The sequence below is a fragment of the Phyllobates terribilis genome, unplaced genomic scaffold, assembly GCF_046119375.1.
Source record: "Phyllobates terribilis strain yellow unplaced genomic scaffold, ASM4611937v1 Scaffold_11__3_contigs__length_659146591, whole genome shotgun sequence".
Taxonomy (NCBI): domain Eukaryota; kingdom Metazoa; phylum Chordata; class Amphibia; order Anura; family Dendrobatidae; genus Phyllobates; species Phyllobates terribilis.
Window position 1 is genome coordinate 214,855,393 of NW_027362771.1, and position 15,226 is coordinate 214,870,618.

Consider the following 15,226-nt stretch of genomic DNA (forward strand, 5'->3'; position numbering starts at 1 on the left):
TATGGAGCTGCCACTGCAGGGCAGACCGCTGAGGCCGGTGGAAGGATGGTGCAGCGTGGATGGTGTAACCCCCAACGGGAGGGGTATGGCCTCAGGGCAGCCGACGTGGATGATGGGGGTAGCAGGAACCACTCAGAGACGATGCGGTGTAGTTCAGGGTCTTTACTGGTGACAAAGATAGACCCTCCCGGAGTACTGGCTAGCGGTTGGGGCCTGGTCAGTCCTTGAGCAGATGGGATCCCCCTTGGCCAGGCGGAGTTGTAGGCCTCCCCAACTAATTGTACTCTTCTGGCTCCCTTGCTAGAGGCGGGTAAAGGTAGCCCACGTCCCTGAGTGTACCGTGTGGTGCTCACCCGTATGGCCGGTGACTCGGGGCCTTCTAGTGGCTTCCGCTCCACGACAGTGGTGCTGGTCCCACGCGTGTGACCGTGCCTTCGGGTTTCTTGGCCAGAGGACCTGAAATCCCCTGCCGATCGGTTTCTGCTGCTGGGTCAGGGTTAATCCCCACAGCCTCGGACTCCGGGTCCGGTGGTAACTCTTCAATCAGGGCGAGCTCTTCAGCTGCCAGCCCCTGATTCCTTTTAGCACTGCTCCCACTGAGCTCCTGATCTTTCTTTCCTAAGCTGCTCCTCTTCTTCTCTCTAACCCTGCCTCAGCCCCAGTTTTATATAGGGGAAGTCCTTCCCCTCCCAGGACCGGGCAGGAGGTGTGGCATGAATAGGATTCCTGACCAAGAGACCTCCCACCTGCTCTCAGACATAACATTGCTATTACTGTGGAGACCAGACCCCTGGGGTGCCACATTCCCCCCTAGTGAAAGTTAGTACTCCGGGACTAAACATACTTTTGTAAACATAACAAGGTGCAGACAATAACATTCTAATAGAGACAACACATAAGGTGGTCACGGCGTGTCCGCAACCGGGTGTAACTTTTGAGGAAAACAAGGGTGTCCATTTCACCAACACAGGGAGACGTAACCAGGTAGGGGTCTGTCCTGCCCCGAGTCCTTAACAGTCTTTCAGTCCGTCCTGGGTTACGCTCCAACTATATGCACAAAGGATTCCCGGTAAATCCACCAAAGACTCCTATAAATAACTAGAAACACATAATTATACACAAGCAACAATAAAGAGGTAAACATTAATAAAATAGCTTGAACATTTAGATCCTCCACCGTATGGGCAGCTGGCCTCTAGTGACCCTAGTGGACCTACGGAGCTGGTTGATTGGTCCTGAGCTACAGGGTATAGGAGCTGTCAAGGGTAAACTGGGCAGCCGTCTACGGACTCTTTGGCTCACTAGGGGTATGGCAGGCTCACTATAAGCAGAGGGTTGATTTTCCTGGTCTGCTTGTGTGGGGCCTTCTGCCTCCTGGACCGGCTGTTCTTCCAGTTCTACCTGTGTCTCCGTAGGCACTTGGGATGCTGGTTGGAGGAACGTGAGGACGGGTACCACAACAGCACCATTGACTTGAGTCTAAGACCGAGGGAAGTCTCCGAGCACAGTACTAACCATATCTTCCCTTTCCTCTACGGGTCGAGGGTCCTCTTGTTCCTCTTCAGGGTTCCGTAGCTGTTCGGGACACTTCTTTAGGTGATCCCGGGATACAATGGCTGTGGTTTCCCCTCCGTCTTTACTGATTGTACAGATCTTTGGGTTGTCGTGGCTTGAGGGCAGTACGGTGTACGGGTCCTTCTCCCACTGGTCGTCCAACTTGTGGAGCCGTCTTTTCCTCTTCAAGACCTGCTCTCCGGGCACCAGGGGAACAGCGGGAGCATACTGGTTGTACGTTTTCTCTTGTCTTTCCCTAGCTTGACAGAGACTACGCTCCACGCTCTCCTGTACCTTTCGGTATTGCTGCTGCCTCTCTGTGTCCCAGTTGGCTTCTGGTGAAGTGTCCTCGGGTGTCAGGACTCCCATCTCCAGATCAACAGGAAGCTTACCAGGTCTTGCCCTCATTAGGTAAGCCGGGGTACAGTTGGTGGAACCTACAGGGATGTGGTTGTATAGGTCCACCAGGTCGGGCAGCTTCTCAGGCCACAGACTGCGTTCCTCCAGGGGCAATGTTTTCAGGAGATCTATCACCACCTGGTTCATTTTCTCACAAAGTCCATTAGTTTGCGGGTGATAGGGTGTTGTTCTTATCTTCCGGCATCCATACAGGGTGCAGAACTCCTGGAAGACCTCCGCTTCAAAGGCAGGCCCCTGGTCCGTCAGCACCTGCTCCGGGTATCCATGCGGACGGCAGAAGTGCTGCTGGAAGGCTCTAGCTGCTGTGTGAGCCGTTAAGTCCTTGACGGGGACGACAACCAAGAACCGGGAGTAGTGATCCACGATGGTTAACGCGTAGACGTAGCCACTTCTGCTTGGGGTCAGTTTTACATGATCCAAGGCTACCAGTTCCAACGGCTGTCTGGTGATGATGGACCGCAGGGGAGTCTTCTGGCTGGCACGGTCCCTCCTTCTTAAGTTGCATGGGCCACAGTCTCTGCACCACCTCTCGATGGTTCCTCTCATGCCTACCCAATGGAACCGCCCGCGCAGCAGGAACTCCAGCTTCTTCCATCCGAAATGCCCAGCTCCGTCGTGGTATGCCTCCATCACCATAGCTGCGTCTCTTCTTGGCACCACTACTTGCCAGATTAGTTCATGCGTCCGGGAGTTAACCATTCTGCGGCACAACTTTCCCTTGTAAAGGAACAGTCGACTCTTCTCAGCCCACAGTTGCTTGGCTTCCTCCGGAGCGTCTGGGTCAAGGCGTGCATCTGGCCGAGTCAGCATCTCCTTTACCAGACGGACGGCAGGGTCACTGTCTTGCGTCTCCACCCAGTTGTAATGAGGTAAGGGGTTGAACGTAGCGGTTTGCTTACTTCTTACACGGTGGGAATACTGGATAGTCCCATGATGGTGGAACGCGGGGAGTTCAACTTCTTCCAGTTCCTCTGAATCTTCCCCTACGTCCGGTAGGTTTGGCATCCTGGACAGGGCGTCTGCGTTGGTATTGGAGCGTCCTGCCCGGTATTCGATTGTAAACTCATAGTTGGACAAGCGGGCCATCCATCTCTGCTCTAGGGCACCGAGTCTTGCAGTGTCCAGGTGTGTCAACGGGTTGTTATCCGTGTACACGGTGAACCGGGAAGAAGCGAGGTAGTGCTTAAAGCGTTCGGTGACTGCCCACACCACTGCCAGGAACTCTAGCTTAAATGAGCTGTAATTCTCAGGGTTTCTTTCGGTGGGTCGCAGTTTTCGGCTGGCGTAAGCAATTACCCGTTCTTTCCCCTGCTGGATCTGGGATAGTACGGCTCCTAGCCCGATGTTACTGGCGTCGGTGTAGAGGATAAAGGGCTGGCTATAATCAGGGTACACCAGGATTTCATCCCCCGTGAGGGCCATCTTCAGCTGGCGGAAGGACTCTTCTTCCAACTTCTCCCATCTGAAGGGCGGCTTCTGGTTCTTGGCCTTCCTGGACTGGCCTATCAGGAGGTCCTGCATAGGAGCTGCCTTTTTGGTGAAACCGGGAATGAACCTTCGGTAGTAGCCTACCAACCTGAGGAACTGCCTCACTTCCTTTACGCTGGAGGGGCTTGGCCATTCCTTAATTGCGGTGATCTTATCAGGGTCGGGAGCCACTCCGTCAGCACTCACCACGTGTCCCAGGTACTGCACCTTTGGCTTCAGAAGGTGACACTTGGAAGGTTTCACCTTTAGGCCGTAACTTGCCAGAGCTTCAAACACTTCCGCCAGGTGCTTCAGGTGGTCCTCGTAGGTCTTGGAGTAGACGATGACATCGTCCAGGTATAACAGGACCGTCTCAAAGTTCCGGTGTCCCAGACAGCACTCCATCAATCGCTGGAAGGTTCCTGGCGCGTTGCAGAGTCCAAACGGCATGCAGGTAAACTCGCTAAGTCCCATCGGGGTGGTGAATGCGGTCTTCTCCCGATCCGCCTCTGCTACAGGAACCTGCCAGTACCCGCTAGTGAGATCCAAGGTGGAGAAGAAGTTAGCAGATTTTAAAGCAGCCAAAGACTCCTCTATTCTTGGTAAGGGGTACGCATCTTTGTGTGTGATACGGTTAATTTTTCGGTAATCTACACACATTCTCATGGTGTTGTCTTTCTTTTTGACCAAGACTAGTGGAGCTGCCCAGGGGCTACAGCTATCCCTGATTACCCCAGCCTCCTTCATGTCTCTAAGCATCCCCTTGGCGTGTTGGTAGTGTGCAGGGGGTACGGGCCGATACCTCTCTTTTATGGGAGGATGGTCTCCCGTGGGGATGTGGTGTTCTACCCCCTTGACTCGCCCGAAGTCTAACGGGTGTTTACTAAACACTCTCTCGTACTCTTGAACCACCCGGTAGACTCCCTGTTTCTGGTGGGAGGGAGTGGAGTCAGTACCCAAATGTAGTTGCTGACACCAATCCTCCATTATTTTCTCAGAGCCGTTACCTTCCTCCGGATGAGATGGAGGCAAGGGTTCCACAGACTGTATAGAATTTTGGTTGATAGTATATAATTTGGCTAGCGTAGCATACCGGGGCAGGTATACTTCCCTTTTCCCAATATTTATTATGCGAACGGGTACCCTCCCATGGCGTACATCAACTACCCCCCGGGCTGTCAAAATGGTGGGCCTACTGTCTGAGTAGACTGGCTCTACCATGGCCTGGTAATCTCTACCTCTCAGACCAATAGCTGCCCGGCACCAAATCATCATTTCACTTTTCGGGGGTATGGCAATAGGGAAAGGGTCACACATTCTTACGCTACCAATCTCACCGCCGGAGAGTTCCACTTGTTGCCGTCGCATCAGTGCCCGGATCTCTTTCTGGAGCACTCGCTGCTGGCCGGAGCTGGCGTTCTTGGCAACCTGCTGTAAAATGAAAATCACCTCTGCAAGACAATTTTCAATCACATTAGTTCCTAGAGTTATCTTTGGGTGACTCTCGCGCTTGTCAATGTCCACAATGATCAGTCCCTGTGCTGCCAGTTCGACTCTACCGATTTTAATGGTCATCTCTTTAAATCCGATCTGCGGCACGGGTTGACCATTGCTGGCTATGATACTCAAGTCGTCGTCAGGGTAGCGGGTTATATCCGAGTCATTCCAGTACTGCTTGAAGAGCACGTACGGGATGGTGGTGACCTGTGACCCGGTGTCCAGTAGGGCACTCATAGGAATGCCATCCAGTACCACAGGCAAGACTGGACGTCCTCCCACATATTTGTCGCGCCAGTTCGATGGGCCTGGTAATCTTTTTCCTGGGGGTTGGCCCTCTACCCCAGGTTGTGCCAGTTTAAAGGACAGTACCTTGCCATATGTCCGGGTTGATTGCAGCGGCGGCAGATGGGTTGTCCGTCCTCGTTGTATCGGTCGCTGGGTCTTCCTCTGGCCGGTGGGGTCCTCCTTGGTCGACGCCACGGGATGTCCTCCGGTCCGGATGCCAGCTGGATCTTCCCTGGAGTGGAAACCTGTAAAGACTGCACAGTTCGGGTTAGCGCAGCAACGCTTTTAGCTAGCTCTTGGACCTGATGGTGCAGGTCTGGAGCCGGGTCATTGTTCAAAGCCTGCGCATCAGCCCCCACAGACCCTGCCGACAAGGGCGCCGCCTCCTGGTGGTAAGTGATAGCTGGGCGCCTGTGGGTCACAACGCCACCCGGTGCCGGTTCTCGGAGCACCCGGATGGCTCTGTCCTTGAACTGTGCAAAGTCCAGATGAGGATCCTGTAAGGCTATGGCCCGCAACTGGGTTCGGTGGACATTGCAATATAGTCCCTCTATAAATTGTTCGGTCAACAGCCTGTCCTCGTTTCCCACGCTGTCGGGGTCGGTCTGCTTAATGGCTCTCAGGGCCTCTTGTAGGTTTAGTGCATAGTCCCTTATACTCTCATGTGCTCGCTGCTTGCACCCATAGAATTTAAGCTTAATCTCGGCTGAGGTGCGGGTATCAAAGGTGTCCCTCAGCCGGGTTAGTATCCCCGCGACAGTCCTCCTCCCAGGTGGCCAGGACTTTACCTCCCTTTGGGCTGCCCCGGTTAGTTGGGCCACCAGGATGCTCACTTTTTGCTCTTCTGTGAGGGGGTACACCTGGAAGAGGCTATCCAGCTTTTCTCTAAAGTCATTCAGGGTATGTGACTCCCCTGAGTATTGGGGTAGCCAGGCTGCTCCCGGGATATAGGGCATGGTAAAAGGCATGACTGCAGCAGCGCTGGCGCTGGCGGGGGTTGAGGCAGTGAAGCTCTCCTCCGTATCCGACATCTTCCTCCCCCCTAGTGGACCGTGGCCTACCTTGCGATGATCCTCTTCCGTAGGCCGCGGCTCCGCAGTGGATCGTCAGGGTTGAGGACCTTCCGTCGCGCTCCTGTGACGTCAGCGTCTGCTGGGCTCCTTCCAGGACCTTACGCAACGTCTGGACGTGAGGCGGGGCTTCAGTTCTCGCGCGCTTTTGGAGTCCACGCCCCTCTTCTTCCCGCGCGGCGTCTTCAAAATGGCGTCCAACGGCGGGAAAACTCCACGGAAGGCGGGAAGAAGGCTGAAAATGGCGCCGGATGGCGGGAATCTTCGCCACAGGTAAGTTTAAAAGTCTCTTTTTTTTTTTTTTCAGGCACGCAGTACCCGGTGGTTGCGGGCACGGTATCCTGCCGACTACGCCAAAAGCTGACGCGCCCCTGGGCCTGAGTCGCACAGCGTTGCGCACGCGGGAGCCTACCCGGAGCCGGATCAGATAGGGGTAGTAGTCTCGTGGCGATGACCCGGTCCGTGCCCAGGGAGTCAGACTAAGTGGCGGTATATTAGCAGTAGATGTAGGACGACTACGCCACCCGTTGAATGCAGCTATGGAGCTGCCACTGCAGGGCAGACCGCTGAGGCCGGTGGAAGGATGGTGCAGCGTGGATGGTGTAACCCCCAACGGGAGGGGTATGGCCTCAGGGCAGCCGACGTGGATGATGGGGGTAGCAGGAACCACTCAGAGACGATGCGGTGTAGTTCAGGGTCTTTACTGGTGACAAAGATAGACCCTCCCGAAGTACTGGCTAGCGGTCGGGGCCTGGTCAGTCCTTGAACAGATGGGATCCCCCTTGGCCAGACGGAGTTGTAGGCCTCCCCAACTAATTGTACTCTTCTGGCTCCCTTGCTAGAGGCGGGTAAAGGTAGCCCACGTCCCTGAGTGTACCGTGTGGTGCTCACCCGTATGGCCGGTGACTCGGGGCCTTCTAGTGGCTTCCGCTCCACGACAGCGGTGCTGGTCCCACGCGTGTGACCGTGCCTTCGGGTTTCTTGGCCAGAGGACCTGAAATTCCCTGCCGATCGGTTTCTGCTGCTGGGTCAGGGTTAATCCCCACAGCCTCGGACTCCGGGTCCGGTGGTAACTCTTCAATCAGGGCGAGCTCTTCAGCTGCCAGCCCCTGATTCCTTTTAGCACTGCTCCCACTGAGCTCCTGATCTTTCTTTCCTAAGCTGCTCCTCTTCTTCTCTCTAACCCTGCCTCAGCCCCAGTTTTATATAGGGGAAGTCCTTCCCCCTCCCAGGACCGGGCAGGAGGTGTGGCATGAATAGGATTCCTGACCAAGAGACCTCCCACCTGCTCTCAGACATAACATTGCTATTACTGTGGAGACCAGACCCCTGGGGTGCCACACATACCCCACTAGGCGCCCTCTCAAAACTGCTTTAGCTGTTTCCCAGTATAGTTGGACATTTAATTCATGTTCTCTGTTAGTTTCTGCAAACTCCACCCACCATTCCTTCAGTATCCTGTGAAAATTCTCCTCTCCAAGTAAAAACGTCGGGAACCACCACAAGATATCTGTCCCTCTTTGACATCTATCCTGTATCTTAACGCTGATTGGACTGTGGTCAGATATCACAAGGTCTTCAATCACACTTTCATATGCTCTAGGAATCAGGGAGTCACTCAACCAGATTTGGTCTATGCGCGGCCAACTATCATGTGGATGTGAGTAGTGGGTAAATTCCTGCTCACTTGGATGTTGTAACCTCCAGACGTCTTTTAGACCCGAACTTTCCCACGGCATGTCCTTATGTCCGTTATTCTCTCCTAACATTAAAGTCTTTCCTGGTTTCATTTTCATATCTTCCCTGTAGCTAGGAACCCCATTAAAGTATCCTCCGACTATTATGTGTGTTTCATTATCTTTAGCAATGTTAGTTTCTAATTCTCTAAAAAATTCCTCTTGTTTTGTGTTAGGAGCATATACGTTGGCCCTGTGATCACTAAATGTTGCCACCTTCCCTCCGAGTCATCTTCTTGTAGAATAAGAGAATGGTTAAAGTGTTTGCTCATAAGTATCAATGTGCCGGCTTTCCTCCCTTGTGCTGGAGATCCATATATCGAACCCACCCATGTTTTCTGCATCCTGAAAAAGTCTTCTCTCCCCAAGTGTGATTCCTGCAGTAAGGCTATGTCTGTCTTTAGTCTCTTCAAGTGTCTTAGGACCATTGCTCTCTTTCCCGGGAACCTGAATCCTTTAACGTTCCATGATACGATCTTAACCATAGTCTAATGGAATGTTGTTCTTATCCTGAAATTTCTGCGAGAGTTTTACAAACCTAATGTCTGATCTTTGGTTGGTGATAGAGCTGCAGTTTATCCCTCCCTCCTCTCCCCCAAATATATCAACAACTTTCCCATAAACATAGCTATAATATTTTACATATCTTTTCATGACTTCCATCATTCTGGCCACACTACTTGCATCCCATAACCCACGTAGCAATTTCTTTATCTTTTCCGAGTCTTTTTCAGGGGCCTTTATTTGATATCTTGCGAGCTCCGACTGGTGATCTTTGTTCCCCAGGCCTGTCTCTCTTGGCCTGCGATCTGTTCCTTGTCTCTCTTGGGCTGACGTTGACGCGCCCAGGGGATGGGGACGACTCGGCGCCCGGGCCTTGTTGTTGGTTTTGGGAAGGGATGTTGTGGTGGCCGGCTCCCGGGCCCGTACCCTGGGGTCACTCTTAAAAGCAAGGAATGGGGGGAAGGTGTATGGGAAAGGGGAATGTTCGTGACGCCACCCGTGGTGTCTGGTGAGGATCACCAGCGCTGCAACAGTCCTCTGAGGCCGGTGTTCAGGCAGCTTAGTTGGTGCGGCTCCCTACAGGTGGAGCGGAGCCTCAGGGCAGCGTAGGAGAGGGGATGCAGAATAGAGCGTTGGCGGGGGCAGAGCCGCGGAGGAAAGAACAGACAGAGGCAGTATTTGAAGTCATCCAAGTCTTTACTCACGGTAGTGCTTTCTCAGCTCAGAGCTTCTCTCTGCTGTCACATGGCGAGCTGCGGCCGCCAGGGTGGGGTTCAGCGCACTCCAGGTAGTTCAGGAGCACTTGACAGGACCCCCGCTTTAAAGTGTTCCTCTCTGGTTGAACTTCTCCCGCCCTGTGTCCCCCACTGCGTCACGTATGGGTACTGCGATGTCCTTGATGGGTAGCGTGTAGCTCCCGGACCGACTGGGTGCCCTTCTTGGTGACCAGTGGTGAGAACGTGGCGTAAGGACAGAGCCGGGGACAGAGCCGGTTATAACTCTGCCCCAATCCCCCGTCTCAAGGCCTGAGACCGGGAACCATGGACCCTCCAGCCGGCAGCAGCTTTGTACTGACTTGCCGTCCCAAAGACCCACGACTAAAGACCCGGTTATTAAAATGGCCTCCAGTTATATATGATTCTATTAAGTGCTAAAGTAAAGTGCTTCCTCCACCCTCACTCACTACGTGGTTCCCCCTAACTTTGGTTCCCCCCAACTCTTCCATTCAGGCCCGGGGCAGCACTATGGTGCTTTTAGGCCCCCTTCAGAACAGGAGTGGTGTAATGTTGAGTGTGTGGTTGGGGTCCTGTGTGGTGCTCCATCCTTACCTTGGAGAGGAGATACCACACCTCATTCTGAGGTGCAGTACCCCTGTGGCGACTGAACCCTCAGGAGCGCCACAACGTCATTCCTTCTTCTCAGAGTTTCCCTGGTTTTCTCTCTATCCGATAGGTATAATCTTTCTGCTTCTATGTGGTCCTTGTAGAACTTGAAGGTACCATCTGGACTCTTCATCTTCAGAGTAGCGGGGTATAGAGGTTGAAAAGGTATGTTTTTATGGTATAGGGCCGTGCACACCCTGCTAAATGCCTTTCTCTTCTTCCTCACCTCTGCCGAGTAGTCTTCCAAGACCAAAATCTTGTGTCCATTGATTTGTAGTGTACGGCGCCTTTCTCTGAATGCTCTTAGAATCTCTTCCTTGTGTTTAGAATCCAGGTACTTGGCAATGGCTTGTCTGGATCTTGGATGTGATACTTGTCTCTTATCAGAGTTGATATTGCCTCTTATTCCCTCTTGATCTCTCAGGGGGCCCACACGGTGTGCTCTCTCTACTCGACAGCTATGTTTGATACCTAGTGCCTGGGGTAGCTCGACCTCAAAAATGTTGTCTAGCTGCCACGCCGTTACTGATTCTGGGAGGCCCACAATTCTTAAATTTCTCCTCCTGGAGCGGTTTTCCAGGTCATCCATCTTGGTTCTGAGTGTGTCTGTTAGATTAGTCAGGGCCCTTATTTGATTTGACATGGACGTTATTACTAGAGATGAGCGTTGTTCGACTCGAACTGTTCGCCAATCTCAAATTCGAGCTGTTTTGGGCGGTGTTCGAGCCATTCGGCGAACACGAGCGATTTGAGAAAAATTCGGCTGTTCGAGGTTATGTTCGATAACTGTTCGTGCACCAAAATCATAACTGGATTTTTTCTCAGTAATGATGAAAATTAATGTTAATACGCAGTTTGAGTGTACAGCGGGGTGGGGGGAGGGGCAGGGGATGGATCTCTGCAGGAATAATGAAGATCTCCATTTTTTTTTCTCTTTCCCGCATTTACAGTGGGGAGGTGCAATCTGTCAGCCTATCAGCAGCGCACACACGGAGCGAAGTGCTTTTTTTCACACAAGCAAGGGCATGTGTCATTGGCAGTGTATGTCACATGTTCTTGTCCTATAAGACCAAGCCATTTTCCCCGTCGCCACCATTTTCTCACTGCTGCAGCTGCGTGTTAGACGGCACCGCTGTTGCTGTGTGCGCTATACCTTGTTAATTTCAAGCCAATTTTCGCACAAATCTACAGATAGCTTTGAAGTAGGGAATAGTTGTGATTGCAGTCCTTTTAAAGGACTAGGTTACAGCATTTCCTACGACTTTTATCAGGCAGGTCTGTGCTCTTAAATAGATAGATTGTGGGAGTAAAGACTAATTGTAATTGCAGTCCTTTTCAGGACTAGGTTACATCAGTTCCTATCAGTTTTTGCCAGGCAGGTCTGTGCCAGTGCTGTGCAAGTTTTTTTCACAGCATTTGGCTGAATCTAGCAAAGCTAATCATTTTTGGCCTATTGCAGAGTGTGTTAGTCAGTGGAGTAGCCTATCTGTGTTGCAAGATATACCACCTGTGTATAGAATACCAATTTTTTTACTGCCCCTAGTGAAGTAAAATCTTTTGGGCATAGCATCATTCTATTAGTCCATCTATACTGACCTCCATCAGGTTGCAAATTGAATATAATTTTTTTCTGCATCTAGCTCTGAAAAAATATTTGGGCTTCTAGCAGTGTGTGGGACTTGTTCTATTAGTCCATCTATACTGACCTCCATCAGGTTGCAAACTGAATATAATTTTTTTCTGCATCTAGCTCTGAAAAAATATTTGGGCTTCTAGCAGTGTGTGGGACTTGTTCTATTAGTCCATCTATACTGACCTCCATCACTTTGCAAACTGAATATAATTTTTTTCTGCATCTAGCTCTGAAAAAATATTTGGCCTTCTAGCAGTGTGTGGGACTTGTTCTATTAGTCCATCTATACTGACCTCCATCACGCTGCAAATTCAAAATAATTTTTTGTCTGCATCTAGCTCTGAAAAAATATTTGGCCTTCTAGCAGTGTGTGGGACTTTCTCTATTAGTCCATCTATACTGACCTCCATCAGGTTGCAAATTAAAAATAATTTTTATCTGCATCTACCTCTGAAAAAATATTTGGGCTTCTAGCTGTGTGTGGGACTTGTTCTATTAGTCCATCTATACTGACCTCCATCAGGTTGCAAACTGAATATAATTTTTTTCTGCATCTAGCTCTGAAAAAATATTTGGCCTTCTAGCAGTGTGTGGGACTTTCTCTATTAGTCCATCTATACTGACCGCCATCAGGTTGCAAATTAAAAATAATTTTTATCTGCATCTAGCTCTGAAAAAATATTTGGCCTTCTAGCAGTGTGTGGGACTTTCTCTATTAGTCCATCTATACTGACCTCCATCAGGTTGCAAATTCAAAATAATTTTTTGTCTGCATCTAGCTCTGAAAAAATATTTGGCCTTCTAGCAGTGTGTGGGACTTGTTCTATTAGTCCATCTATACTGACCTCCATCAGGCTGCAAATTAAGAATAATTTTTATCTGCATCTAGCTCTGAAAAAATATTTGGCCTTCTAGCTGTGTGTGGGACTTGTTCTATTAGTCCATCTATACTGACCTCCATCAGGTTGCAAACTGAATATATTTTTTTTCTGCATCTACCTCTGAAAAAATATTGGGCTTTTAGCTGTGTGTGGGACTTGTTCTATTAATCCATCTATACAGACCTCCATCAGGTTGCAAACTGAATATAATTTTTTTCTGCATCTAGCTCTGAAAAAATATTTGGGCTTCTAGCTGTGTGTGGGACTTGTTCTATTAGTCCATCTATACTGACCTCCATCAGGTTGCAAACTGAATATAATTTTTTTCTGCATCTAGCTCTGAAAAAATATTTGGCCTTCTAGCAGTGTGTGGGACTTTCTCTATTAGTCCATCTATACTGACCTCCATCAGGTTGCAAATTAAAAATAATTTATATCTGCATCTAGCTCTGAAAAAATATTTGGCCTTCTAGCAGTGTGTGGGACTTTCTCTATTAGTCCATCTATACTGACGTCCATCAGGTTGCAAATTAAAAATAATTTTTTGTCTGCATCTAGCTCTGAAAAAATATTTGGCCTTCTAGCAGTGTGTGGGACTTTCTCTATTAGTCCATCTATACTGACCTCCATCAGGTTGCAAACTGAATATATTTTTTATCTGCATCTACCTCTGAAAAAATATTGGGCTTCTAGCTGTGTGTGGGACTTGTTCTATTAATCCATCTATACAGACCTCCATCAGGTTGCAAACTGAATATAATTTTTTATCTGCATCTAGCTCTGAAAAAATATTTGGCCTTCTAGCAGTGTGTGGGACTTTCTCTATTAGTCCATCTATACTGACCTCCATCAGGTTGCAAATTCAAAATAATTTTTTGTCTGCATCTAGCTCTGAAAAAATATTTGGCCTTCTAGCAGTGTGTGGGACTTTCTCTATTAGTCCATCTATACTGACCTCCATCGGGTTGCAAATTAAAAATAATTTATATCTGCATCTAGCTCTGAAAAAATATTTGGCCTTCTAGCAGTGTGTGGGACTTTCTCTATTAGTCCATCTATACTGACCTCCATCAGGTTGCAAATTCAAAATAATTTTTTGTCTGCATCTAGCTCTGAAAAAATATTTGGCCTTCTAGCAGTGTGTGGGACTTTCTCTATTAGTCCATCTATACTGACCTCCATCGGGTTGCAAATTAAAAATAATTTATATCTGCATCTAGCTCTGAAAAAATATTTGGCCTTCTAGCAGTGTGTGGGACTTTCTCTATTAGTCCATCTATACTGACCTCCATCAGGTTGCAAACTGAATATATTTTTTTTCTGCATCTACCTCTGAAAAAATATTTGGGCTTCTAGCTGTGTGTGGGACTTGTTCTATTAGTCCATCTATACTGACCTCCATCAGGTTGCTAATTGAATATAATTTTTTTCTGCATCTAACCCAGCCAATAGTTTTGGCCTAATACCACAGTTGGGCCACTCAGCTCTGCTCGGTTCCCATCCATTGTTTTTTGTGCAAACAACTCCAGAGTTGTGAATTAGTTAACCACCAAAATGAGTGGAAAAAGGCCTGCTGCTGGTGGAAAGGGGAATAGGCGTGTTGGGAAGGGGAAAAAAGGTTGTGTCCGTGGGGTAGGTGTTAAAGCAACAGTAACATCTGCAGAAGAAAGACCATCTTCCAGCCAAACTAAAATGTCTACTTCTTTTAGCGGACAATGTGATAAGATCCTTTCTTACAGCCACGCCAATCGCTACAAATTCCAGATGAGGCACAAAAACAGCAGGTGCTTCAACGGATATCAAGTGCTCCTTTAAGTGGGCTCTCCTCCACATCAACTTTAACATCACAAATACTCCAGTCCTCAAAGGTGTCACCCCAATCGCACTTGCTTCCTCACAGCTCCCAAATCTCCAGCTGCCCGTCTGAGTATGAGGTAGAACAGATGGTTGAGTCTGCAGAGCTGTTTACTCATACTATAGCCTGGGAATCAGAGGTCGACTCCAGCGCTTCTGTGAATCCAGACGAGGAAATGATCTGCACTGATGCCCAGAATCTTTATGAGTCGGATCCAGGACCAGACGCAGAAGGTTCTGACCATAATGTAGACCCTCATTCCCAAACTGTAACTCCTGTTGGTGGAGACAATGAGGAAGACGATGATGAGACTCAAATACCTGATTGGAGCGACAACTTTAGTTTTTTGTCAGGGCAGGAACAGGTTGGCTCTGAGGACGACGGGTGTGATAACGCACAGGGTGATGATGATGAAGTTGGAGATCCCACTTACTGTCAACCCACAGTCAGCCAAGAGATGAGGTCAGCAGAGGAGGTGGAGGAAGATGCTAGTGACGACGAGGTCAGGTTGCGCCTTCCTGGACAGAGACGTAGTACTGGAAGCACGTCAACAACTGCATCCTCAAACACAACTCTGCCTCTCACCACAAGTCGTGGTGGCTCTTCAGGTCGCATGGGTGCTAAGCCTTGCATAGCCTGGGCATTTTTTCAGATCGATAAAGATGACCCAACTCGTGTTATCTGTAACATTTGTCAGCAAAAGCTAAGTAGAGGCCAAAAAATGCATAGTTTGAGTACTTCATGCATGAACCGGCACATGGACATGAAGCATAAGTTGCAGTGGGAAGCTCAGTGTGCTACAATGCGGCCTAGCCGGCCGGGCCAACCACCGTCTGCTATATCTTGTGCATCCGCGGCCTCTTCATCCTCTGTGACTGGGGGGACAGCAGTCACACCTGTTTTGGGGCGCAGACCTGCCACCTCTTTACCCGCAACAGC